We start from the raw sequence: 12823 nt of genomic DNA, 5'->3' as shown, positions 1-12823 counted from the left end.
GTGTATTGAGGAGGGGGCACTGGGGGAAGAGTGTATTGAGGAGGGGGCACTGGGGGAAGAGTGTATTGAGGAGGGGGCACTGGGGGAAGAGTGTATTGAGGAGGGGGCACTGGGGGAAGAGTGTATTGAGGAGGGGGCACTGGGGGAAGAGTGTATTGAGGAGGGGGCACTGGGGGAAGAGTGTATTGAGGAGGGGGCACTGGGGGAAGAGTGTATTGAGGAGGGGGCACTGGGGGAAGAGTGTATTGAGGAGGGGGCACTGGGGGAAGAGTGTATTGAGGAGGGGGCACTGGGGGAAGAGTGTATTGAGGAGGGGGCACTGGGGGAAGAGTGTATTGAGGAGGGGGCACTGGGGGAAGAGTGTATTGAGGAGGGGGCACTGGGGGAAGAGTGTATTGAGGAGGGGGCACTGGGGGAAGAGTGTATTGAGGAGGGGGCACTGGGGGAAGAGTGTATTGAGGAGGGGGCACTGGGGGAAGAGTGTATTGAGGAGGGGGCACTGGGGGAAGAGTGTATTGAGGAGGGGGCACTGGGGGAAGAGTGTATTGAGGAGGGGGCACTGGGGGAAGAGTGTATTGAGGAGGGGGCACTGGGGGAAGAGTGTATTGAGGAGGGGGCACTGGGGGAAGAGTGTATTGAGGAGGGGGCACTGGGGGAAGAGTGTATTGAGGAGGGGGCACTGGGGGAAGAGTGTATTGAGGAGGGGGCACTGGGGGAAGAGTGTATTGAGGAGGGGGCACTGGGGGAAGAGTGTATTGAGGAGGGGGCACTGGGGGAAGAGTGTATTGAGGAGGGGGCACTGGGGGAAGAGTGTATTGAGGAGGGGGCACTGGGGGAAGAGTGTATTGAGGAGGGGGCACTGGGGGAAGAGTGTATTGAGGAGGGGGCACTGGGGGAAGAGTGTATTGAGGAGGGGGCACTGGGGGAAGAGTGTATTGAGGAGGGGGCACTGGGGGAAGAGTGTATTGAGGAGGGGGCACTGGGGGAAGAGTGTATTGAGGAGGGGGCACTGGGGGAAGAGTGTATTGAGGAGGGGGCACTGGGGGAAGAGTGTATTGAGGAGGGGGCACTGGGGGAAGAGTGTATTGAGGAGGGGGCACTGGGGGAAGAGTGTATTGAGGAGGGGGCACTGGGGGAAGAGTGTATTGAGGAGGGGGCACTGGGGGAAGAGTGTATTGAGGAGGGGGCACTGGGGGAAGAGTGTATTGAGGAGGGGGCACTGGGGGAAGAGTGTATTGAGGAGGGGGCACTGGGGGAAGAGTGTATTGAGGAGGGGGCACTGGGGGAAGAGTGTATTGAGGAGGGGGCACTGGGGGAAGAGTGTATTGAGGAGGGGGCACTGGGGGAAGAGTGTATTGAGGAGGGGGCACTGGGGGAAGAGTGTATTGAGGAGGGGGCACTGGGGGAAGAGTGTATTGAGGAGGGGGCACTGGGGGAAGAGTGTATTGAGGAGGGGGCACTGGGGGAAGAGTGTATTGAGGAGGGGGCACTGGGGGAAGAGTGTATTGAGGAGGGGGCACTGGGGGAAGAGTGTATTGAGGAGGGGGCACTGGGGGAAGAGTGTATTGAGGAGGGGGCACTGGGGGAAGAGTGTATTGAGGAGGGGGCACTGGGGGAAGAGTGTATTGAGGAGGGGGCACTGGGGGAAGAGTGTATTGAGGAGGGGGCACTGGGGGAAGAGTGTATTGAGGAGGGGGCACTGGGGGAAGAGTGTATTGAGGAGGGGGCACTGGGGGAAGAGTGTATTGAGGAGGGGGCACTGGGGGAAGAGTGTATTGAGGAGGGGGCACTGGGGGAAGAGTGTATTGAGGAGGGGGCACTGGGGGAAGAGTGTATTGAGGAGGGGGCACTGGGGGAAGAGTGTATTGAGGAGGGGGCACTGGGGGAAGAGTGTATTGAGGAGGGGGCACTGGGGGAAGAGTGTATTGAGGAGGGGGCACTGGGGGAAGAGTGTATTGAGGAGGGGGCACTGTTGGCACTGGGGGAAGAGTGTATTGAGGAGGGGGCACTGTCAGCACTGGGGGAAGAGTGTATTGAGGAGGGGGCACTGGGGGAAGAGTGTATTGTGGGGGGCACTGTCGGCACTGGGGGAAGAGTGTATTGAGGAGGGGGCACTGGGGGAAGAGTGTATTGAGGTGGGGGCACTGGGGGAGAGTGTATTGAGGTGGGGGCACTGGGGGAGAGTGTATTGAGGTGGGGGCACTGTCGGTACTGGGGGAAGAGTGTATTGAGGAGGGGGCACTGGGGGAGAGTGTATTGAGGAGGGGCACTGTCGGCACTGGGGGAAGAGTGTATTGAGGAGGGGGCACTGGGGGAGAGTGTATTGAGGAGGGGGCACTGGGGGAGAGTGTATTGAGGAGGGGCACTGTCGGCACTGGGGGAAGAGTGTATTGAGGAGGGGGCACTGGGGGAATGTGTTTTGAGGAGGGGACACTGGGGGAATGTGTATTGAGGAGGGGGCACTGGGGGAAGAGAGTGTACTGAGGAGGGGGCACTGGGGGAGATGTATTGAGGAGGGGCACTGTCGGCACTGGGGGAGAGAGTTTTGAGCAGGGGACATTGTCGGCACCGGGGGAGAGAACAGTCCATAATCTGCTTTGCTTCATTCTGGAATTCAAACGAGTTGGCATTTGGCAATGATTTTGAGAAGGTGATGCTGCTCAGCAATTGACTGGGTGGCAGATAATATGCAGCATCCGTGATCCCAAAAGGAGATGATTGCAAGCTCCCACAACAGCAGGGTGGGGTGTATAATGACACGGTTCAACTGAGCTCAGACAAACTTTCTAAACACAGAGTCAAAGCTGCTAATTTGCTGAACTGACAGAGTGGGTGCGGGAACCATAACATTGCATTGCATTCAGCAGATTCGGAATACCTGCAGTGAGTGAAGCTCTCAGTTTGTCCGTCTGCCTCTCCTTCCAATACCCTTCAATCAGAGCTCACTTTATGGAAGCAGGGAGAATGAAACTTTACAGAAAGGGCCTACAATGACAAACTCCGACAAGAGACAATCTAACTGCTGGAACTTGACTTTTAATGGCATTACCATCACTGAGTTACCCATCCAACATCCTAGGGGTTACCATTGACCAAAATATGAACTAAACTCACATCAACACAGTGGCTACAAACAGCAGGCCAGATGCTAGAAAGACTACTCCTAGGGTCACAGAGTCCGACAGGACAGAGACAGGTCATTTGGCACAAACTGGTCCATGCCGATCAAAATGTCCACCCACATTAACCCCATTTTCCTGCACTTGGCCCATATCCTTCTAAGGGGTAAAAAGACAATGACTGCAGATGCTGGAAACCATATTCTGGATTAGTGGTGCTGGAAGAGCACAGCAGTTCAGGCAGCATCCAACGAGCAGCGAAATCGACGTTTCGGGCAATATATGAAGGACTTTTGCCCGAAACATCGATTTCGCTGCTTGTTGGATGCTGCCTGAACTGCTGTGCTCTTTCAGCACCACTAATCCATATCCTTCTAATCCTTTCCTATCCATGTATTTGTCCAAGTGCCTTTTAAAAGTTGTTAACGTACCCACCTCAACCACTTCCGCTGGCAGCTCATTCCAAATGTAGCCCACCCTCTATGTGAAAGAGTTACCCCTCAGGTTCCCTTTTATTCTTTCCCCTCTAACCTTAAACTGATGCCCTCTAGTCCTCGATTCCCCAGCCCTGGAAAAAAGACTTGAGTGCATTCACCCTCTCATGATGTTATACACCTCTATAAGATTTCCCCCCTCCGTCTCCTATGCTCTCAAGAAAAAAGCCCTAGCTTGTCCAGCCTCTCCGTATAACTCAGACCCTAGAGTCCTGGCAATATCCTTGTAAATTTCTTCCACACTCTTTCTTGTTTAGTAACATCCTTCCCATAGCAAGGTGACAAAAACTGAACACAACACCCCTCACCAATGTCCTGTAAAGCTGCAACATAACTTCCCAACTTCTATACTCAGTGCCCTGACTGATGAAGGCCAGTGTGCCAAAAGCCTTCTTCACTGCCTTGGCTATCTGTGACTCCCCTTTCAGTGAACCGTGAACCTGAACTGCAAGGTCTCTCTGTTCCACTACACTCCTTAAGGCCCTACCACTCACAATGAAACTCCTACCTTGATTTGACTTTCCAAAATGCAAGACCTCACACGTAAACTCCATTTGTCATTTTTCAGCTGATTTCCCCAGCTGATCAAGGTCCTTCTGTGATTGCTGAGAACCTTCCTCACTGTCCACGATATCACCTATTTTAGGTGTCATCTGCAAACTTACAAGTCATGCCTTGTACATGGAACATAGAACAGTACAGCACAGTACAAGCCCTTTGGCCCGATGCTGTGCTGACCTTTTATCCTACTCTAAGATCAGACTAATCTACATACCCTACATTTTACTATCATCCATGTGCCTATCCAAGAGTTGCTTAAATGTCCCTAATATATCTGACTCCAATACCACTGCTGACAGTGCATTCCATACACCCACCACTCGGTGTAAAGAACCTACCTCTGACATCGCCCCTAAATCTTTCTCAAATCACCTTAAAACTATGCCCCCTTCTGATAGCCATTTCTGCCCTGGGAAAAGTCTCTTGCTATTTGCTATCCATGCCTCGCAACATATTGTACACCTCTTATCAAGTCACCTCTCATCCTTCTTCGCTCCAATGAGAAAAGCCCCCAACCTTTCTTCATAAGACATGCCCCTCCAGTCCAGGCAGCATCCTGGTAAATCTCCTCTTCATCCCTTCTAAAGCTTCCACATCCTTCCTTAACGAGGCAACCAGAACAGAGGAATTTACGGACGTGGACCTCAAGATCCCTCTGTTCCTCCATGCTGCCAAGAATCCTCCTTTAACCTTCCAAAAAGCGAGTCACTTCATACTTTGAGGTTGAACTCCATAGCTCACATATCAGGACCTGTTCTGCATCCTGTCAATGCTCCAATGCAACCTACAACAGCCCTCCACACCATCCACCACTCCACCAACCTTCATGTCATCAAAAAATTTATTCCTCATCGAAGTCTCATAAAAATCACAAAGAGCAGAGGTCCCAGAACAGATCCCTGTGGAACGCCACTGGTCACCGAGCTTCAGGCTGAATACTTTCCATCTACTGGATTAGTGGTGCTGGAAGAGCACAGCAGTTCAGGCAGCATCCAACGAGCAGCAAAATCGACGTTTCGGGCAAAAGCCCTTCATCCATCTACTACCACCCTCTGTCTTCTATGGACCAGCCAATTCTGTACCCATTCAGCCAAACTTCCCAGTATCCCAAGTCTCCTTACTTTCTGAATGAACCTACTACGGGGAACCTTATCAAAAGCCTTGTTAAAATCCATGTACACCACATCTACTACTCTACCTTCAATGGGTTTTGTCACATCCTCAAAGAATTCAATAAGGCTTGTGAGGCATGATCTGCCCTTCACAAAGCCATACTGACTACCTCTAATCGAGCTATGCTTTTCCAAATAATCATAAATCCTGTCGCTCAGAACCCTGCCCACCAGTGACGTAAGATTAACTGGTCTGTAATTCCCAAGATTATCCCTATTCCCTTTCTTGAACAAGGGAATAACATTTGCCACCCTCCAATCATCTGGCCCTACTCCAGTGGATGCAAAGATCATCGCCAAAGGCACAGCAATCTCTTCCCTCGCTTCCTGTAGTAACCTAGATTATATCCTGTCCGGCACAGAGGACTTATCTATCCTCATGTTTTTCAAAGTTTCCTTCTAATATCAACCTGTTTGAGCAGATCAGTCTGTTTCACACTGTCCTCACAAACAACAAGGTCCCTTTCATGAGTGAATATTGAAACAAAATATTCATTAAGGACCTCCCCTACCTCCTCAGACTCCAACCACAAGTTCCCTCACTATCTCTGATCAGCCCTACCCTCACTCTGGCCATCCTCTTGTTCCTCATGTAAGTGTGGAATGCTTTGGGGTTTTCCTTAATCCTACCGGCCAAGGCTTTTTCATGCCCCCTTCTAGCTCTCCTAAGTCCATTCTTCAGTTCCTTCCTGGCTACCTTGTAACCCTCTAGAGCCCTGTCTGATCCTTGCCTCCTCAGCTTTAAGCTAGCTTTCTTTTTCCCCTTGACTCGATGATCCACATCTCTTGTCATCCAAGGTCCCTTCACCCTACCATCCCTTCCTTGTCTCAGTGGGACAAAGCTATCCAGCACTTGCAGCAAGTGCCCCCCGAAGCTCTGTCAGGCATGTCCCTGAGAATCTCTGTTCCCAATTTATGCTCTACAATTTCTGCTTAATAGCATTGCAATCCCCCCCTTCCCCAATTAAATACTCTCCCATACTGTGTGCTTCTATCCCTCTCCATGACTACACAATTGTCACAGAAATGCTATCCCACAGAGATCTGACACTGACCTGGTTCGTTGCCAAGCACCAAATCCAATATGGCCTCCCCTCATTTCAAACTACCTACATATTGAGTCAGGAAACCTTCCTGGACACACCTGACAAAGTCTGTCCCATCCAAACTATTTGCACTAAATTTAGGTTCCAATCAACATTAAGGAAGTTAAAGTTACCCATGTGAACAACTCTGTTACTACTGCACCTTTGCAAAATCTGCCTCCCAATATGCTCGTCTGTGTCTCTGTTGTTATTGGGGGGCCTGTAGAAAACTCCCAATAACATAATTGCTCCTTTCCTGTTTCTGATTTCCACCCATAATGACTCATTAGACAGACCCTCCTCAAAAACCTCCCTTTCTGCAGCTGTTGTACTATGCCTGGTTAGCAATGACACTCCCCCACCTCTTACCACGTGTATATTCTCATCCAAATCATTGATATAGATAACAAAAGGCACCTACCCGAGGCAGTCCACAGGCCTCCAGTCTGACAAGGATCTTCCCACTATTACACTCTGCTTCCTACCATCAAGCCAATTGTTTATCTAATTTGCCAGCTGGCCCTGGATTCCGTAAGATCTAACCTTCCATTTGCACCTTTAACAAAGGCTTTACCAAAATCCATACAGGCTATGTCTACTGCCTTGCCATCATGAAACTTCCTGGTCACTTCAAAGAACTTTGACAAGTTTGTGAGGCATGATTGCCCACGCACAAAGCCATGCTGACTACTCCTAATCAAACCCTGCTTTTCCAAATGCATGTACAGCTTGTTTCTCAATCTTCTCAAGTAACTTACCCACCACGAGTAACCTGATTCCACCATCTACAAGATACAAGTCAGGAGTGTGATGGGATACTCCCCACTTACTTGAATGGATGCAACTCCAACCAGAAGCCTGACACCATCCAGGACAAAGCAGCCCGCTTGACTGGCACCACATCCACAAATATCCATCCCCTCCACCACCAATGCTCAGTACCAGCAAGGTGCCCTATCTACAAGATGCACTGCAGAAATTCACCAAACATCCTTCGACAGCACCTTCCAAACCCACAGCCACTTCCATCGAGAAGGACAAGGGCAGCAGATACAGAGGAACACCACCTCAAGGGTAATTAGGAACGGGAAACCAAACTAAACAAGAAATCAGGGGTACTCTTTGCCCAATGTGGCAACATTTACTGGGCTTGTATATCACAATCCTACTTATTTAGTATCTCTGACCACAGTTTAATTCTCAGCTGGAACTCCTGTGGGAGGTGGCAGAATCAGTTGGCTCATTCTGTAAACCCTATGAACCAAATGTTTATTCAGGCTGCTTAGACAGGATGGATTGCAAGGCCTCTTTCTGTGGATCAATGTTGTCCCCTGCAAGTCAGTAATGAACCAGAGTAGATTAATGCTACAGCAGGAGGCCTGACTGCATGCTGACCATCCCAGTGAAGTTAATGAGGCCTTGCTACAAGGCTTCTAGCAGGCCTGACAGTCCAACGCTCTCAACTCCACAATTACACCGAGTAGCAAAACCTGCAGCAGGAATGTAAACACACTGGAAATGTCCAGCTTCTTCCCAGCTCTTGTTGAGTCCTCGGCCCAGCTTCCCACAGGAAATAGCAAAAATCCAACAACAGACTAACAACATTCTAGGCACCTTCATCCCTACAAGCGAAGAGGAAGTGAATTAAACCTTCACTTCCAGGGTCAGCAAAGTATTTACAAATATAACAAAATGAAAACAGATCTACACATGTCACACTGCCTGACACAGACAGATCACAGAGGGTCAAAAAAGACTGATGCCCAGACAGGGCCACACGCTCCCACAGTACCCGGCCCAGACAGGGCCACACACTCCCACAGTACCCGGCCCAGACAGGGCCACACGCTCCCACAGTACCCGGCCCAGACAGGGCCACACACTCCCACAGTACCCGGCCCAGACAGGGCCACACACTCCCACAGTACCCGGCCCAGACAGGGCCACACACTCCCACAGTACCCGGCCCGGGCAGGGCCACACGCTCCCACAGTACCCGGCCCGGGCAGGGCCACACGCTCCCACAGTACCCGGCCCAGACAGGGCCACACGCTCCCACAGTACCCGGCCCAGACAGGGCCACACGCTCCCACAGTACCCGGCCCAGACAGGGCCACACACTCCCACAGTACCCGGCCCAGACAGGGCCACACACTCCCACAGTACCCGGCCCAGACAGGGCCACACACTCCCACAGTACCCGGCCCAGACAGGGCCACACACTCCCACAGTACCCGGCCCAGACAGGGCCACACACTCCCACAGTACCCGGCCCAGACAGGGCCACACACTCCCACAGTACCCGGCCCAGACAGGGCCACACACTCCCACAGTACCCGGCCCAGGGGAGGAATGAAATGGGTGTGATAGTACCTGGGTTTAGATAATAGGAGAAGAGTTTGGAGAATGTTCTATTTAGGGCATGAGTTAGATGATTGGCAAAGAATATCATGTAAGGGATGGGGGCGGGATATAGGAGTAAGAGAATGGTGTGGGAGACAGGGGATGGATACAGGAATATGGGAATGGTGTCGGGTGGATACAGGTATATGGGAATGATATGGGCCGATACAGGAACATGGGAATGGTGTGGGGCATGTAGGCAGATATAGGAATATGGGAATGGTGGGGTCAGATACAGGAAAATGGGAATTACATGGGCGGATACAGGAAAATGGGAATTATGTGGGTGGATACAGGAACATGGGAATGGTGTGGAGGACGTGGGCAGATACAGGAATATGGGAATGGTGTGGGGAATGAGGGTGGATACAGGAATATGGGAATGGTGTGGGGAATGAGGGTGGATACAGGAATATGGGAATGGTGTGAGTGGATGAGGTGAAGGTTTGGAGTTAATAGTGAGTGTCTGTGGAGATACGTGTAAGAAGCTTTCTGCTTTGGACTGAAGGGAGACGTTTTGATGCAGCTCAACCAAATAATAAACATTTACAACTAACAGGCATTTCTGCCCATCTGGCCCATGGTGTGAAATGCCACAATTTGAAATTCCAATTCATCTATGACCCAACACTACCATTCCTTTTTCATAGAATCATAGAATCCCAAGAGCGTGGAAACAGGGCCATTTGACCCAATATTTCCACACTGAAGAGTATCCCACCCAAGCCCACTCCCCTATTACTCTAGGTTTCCCCTAACGAATACACCTAGCCACCACATTCATGAACGCTACAGGGAATTGAGCATGGCCACTCCACCATACCTGCACATCTTTGGATCATGGGAGGAAACTGGAGCACACAGAGGAAACCTACAGAGAGACTGGGAGAACATGCAAACTCCAGCTGGTATCAAACCCAGGTCCCTGTGAGGCAGCAGCGCTAACCACTAAGCCACTATGCAGCCCTACTTTTTTTTCTTTTTTCTATTCCTACAGTTCCTCTCTCCTAACCTTCCTAAAGGATATGCACATTATTCCAGGTATATACTGTTCGCCAGTGATTCGGAGTTTAGAGAGTTAGTAAGGACTCTCTCCACAAGTCAAAATGTCTTCTCTTCATCTGTCTGAAGCAAAGTGCCTACAGACAACAATCAAGGTCTTCGGGAAATTTGTTGGGAATTCCACAATTAGAGAATATTCCGGAATGGCAGAGGAAGCAGCAGCCTTGCCCTGAGGGTTGGCTGTGAGGGGAGCAGACGTATTTACATGAAAATCCTATTTGGTGTCACCCATTGCCCTCCTCAGAGGCACATTCCACTCAAAGCCAGCCACACACTGTCCACAGTTCTCTGATAACAACACTGCATCCCCCAACACCACGCTCCTCTCCCTCTCAACCAGTCCGGGCCATACACACACAGAGCTGCATGCAGCCGGTTTCTGTGGAAGTGCATTCAAGTGTGTTTCAGATGCCTGGAGACAAGAGAGAGGGAGCTGGGCCAAGAGGGAGGCTCAGATAGCAGAGTGTTGGAGAAAGACAGAGCAGTGCCTGACACTAACACTGCAACATGTACCTTCGCTACCGCGTCCCTCTCTCTCTGTCTCTAACACACAAGAGCCCAAGAAAGCCAGACTGTGCAGTCCTCCAGCTCAGCGGCCCAGCCCTTCCCAGAGTGTTTACCTCCCTCTTCCCGGGTACTCACGGTTTGGCAGGGAATCCTTCTCGCTGTCTCTCGGAGGCTAGGAGGTGGAGGAGGCGGCGTTGTGTATCGAACTGTGCCCACTCTAACTGCATTCCCCCAGCCGTCACATCTCTCTCTCTCTCTCTCTAACACACAGTGTTTACGTGCAGCAACCAAAGCCTTCCCCTGTTCCACGGCAGTTTGCCCAGGCACTCGAACTGCAAAGTCAGTGGAAAGCTCCCGATCTCCCTCTGACCTCCGGCTCTGCCTGAGGCGAGTCCCCTGCAGCAAACCAGCAGCGTCTCTGCATATTAACCCCCACCTGCCTGCACAGCGCTGCTCCCCAAACCCACCCACTGCAAACACTCCTGATGAAAGGCTTATGCCCAAAACGTCGACTCTCCTGCTCCTCGGATGCTGCCTGATCTGCTGTGCTTTTCCAGCAACACACTTTTCTTTCGACTCTGCAGGTACTCACCAACCCAGCTCTACTTCCTCGCTGGCCTAACCGTGGGGCTGGCTATGCCTTAGGAGCACACAACTACGTTCACACTCTCCTCCCCAGCACCACCCACCACTGCCCAACAAATGCCCAGAGTCTTACTCTTAAGGTGGACTTCCTTTGTGGGAAGTTGCTTTCAAAGAGGGGGAATGAGAGAGAGAAAGCCAGTCACTTCAGGCGAGAGAGAGCGAATCAGTCTTTTCAGGGGAGGGGGCCAGATGAAGTATATTTATGCTGAATGACCTCCTCCAACACCATAACAATTCTGTGATTCTGGAGACAAGGCTAGAACCAGCCCTTGGTAAGTAAATAATAATAGAGGTGAAGTAGGCCATTCAGCTCCTTAATCCGGACCTGTCGTTCAATAGTTAACTCCCATCACCTTCCTGTTGGTGAATTTGGGTATTAGTACTTGTGCCTATCAGGATGTAAAGGACTGATGCTGAGAGCAGATAATTGGGTTGTAACTAGTGTCTAACTAGTGTGTATGAGCTACAGTACCAGTTATAAGTGTACTGCGCTTTTCCAGCCACACATTTTCAGCTCTGATCTCCAGCATCTGCAGTCCTCACTCTCTCCTACGCAGTATAACAGTAATGATTACTTACTCTTAAGCCTAGGTACTAATCTCACAAGAGAGGCTGCTATATCTCAAATGTAATGCAAATACCCATTAAGTGCTACATAATAAAGCCTGATTGATCAAGATTGAGCTTATATTCTGCAAATTACTTCATGTGGGCATCCATCCTCAATGGTATCAATAACTTTGACAAATACCAGCCACAGGGGTTGGTTATAGTGAATCTATCCAAAATATCTTAAAAGATCAATATGAATGTAAACCATGCAGACAGTGGGCTGGGCTTCACCACATACTGGTGTCACACTGCCAGTGTTGACCTTCAGAAGGAATCTTCAGCGTTACAAAACTACAGCCATCTAAGAAAGAAGAAAATTCGCCAGTTAGGAGGTTGTGTGTACGCCACGGTAGGGACGACATGGTGGCTCAGTGGTTAGCACTGCTGCCTTACAGCACCAGGGACCCAGGTTCAATTCCAGCCTCGGGTGACTATCTGTGTGGAGTTTGCACATTTTTCCCTGTGTCTGCGTGGGTTTCCTCCGGGTGCTCCGGTTTCCTCCCACAGTCCAAAGATGTGCAGGTCAGGTGGATTGGCCATGCTAAATTGCCAATAGTGTTAGGTGCATTAGTCAGAGGGAAATGGATCTGGGTGGGTTACTCTTTGGAGGGTCGGTATGGGCTGGAGGGCCTATTTCCACACTGTAGGGAATCTAATCTAATATCTAATCTTTGTGTATTCAGTAGCTCAAAAGCACGTCGGACCAGTTAGCTTCTGTAATGCACAAGGAGCTGCAGCACTGAAAGCTGTATGAGCTGCTTCAAAACCTTAAATAGCTTTCATGCAAAAGAGCCAAAAGCCTTATGAGGACCATCCAGAAGCTTATCAAAGCCACATGGGGAAGATCTGAAGCAAAAACCTAGGATACAGTGGTCAATGTTGGACACCCAAAGTAAATTAAGTCATAGAGTTGAACAGCACAGACCCTTTGGTCCAAGTTGACCATGCTGACCAGATTGTGAAATCAATCTAGTCCCCATTTGCCAGCCTTCAGTCCATATCCCTCCAAACCCTTCCTATTTATATACCCATCCAGTTGAATGTAAATGTTGTAATTGTACCAGCCTCCACCATTTCATCTGGCAGCTCATTCCATACACACCCCATAGGTCCCTTTTAAATCTTTTCCCTCTCACATTAAACATCTGGCCTCAGGTTTTGGA

General features: G+C 50.3%; 1 protein-coding gene across 2 annotated transcripts in view; it reads right to left on the bottom strand.

The window, feature by feature from the left end:
- The window catches only part of LOC140458192 (protein-methionine sulfoxide oxidase mical3a-like), a 433786-nt gene extending 422766 nt beyond the window's left edge, over window positions 1-11020 (bottom strand). The window contains exon 1 of one of the 2 annotated variants that reach the window (XM_072552429.1): window positions 10539-11020. The gene's annotated coding sequence lies outside the window, so the exon portion shown is untranslated. The remainder of the gene's footprint in view (window positions 1-10538) is intronic. The other variant, XM_072552428.1, reaches the window with a different exon arrangement.
- Window positions 11021-12823: the final 1803 nt, after the last annotated feature.

Source organism: Chiloscyllium punctatum, chromosome 32 (genome assembly GCF_047496795.1).
Source record: "Chiloscyllium punctatum isolate Juve2018m chromosome 32, sChiPun1.3, whole genome shotgun sequence".
Classification (NCBI taxonomy): domain Eukaryota; kingdom Metazoa; phylum Chordata; class Chondrichthyes; order Orectolobiformes; family Hemiscylliidae; genus Chiloscyllium; species Chiloscyllium punctatum.
This window is presented reverse-complemented; position numbering and strand designations above follow the sequence as displayed.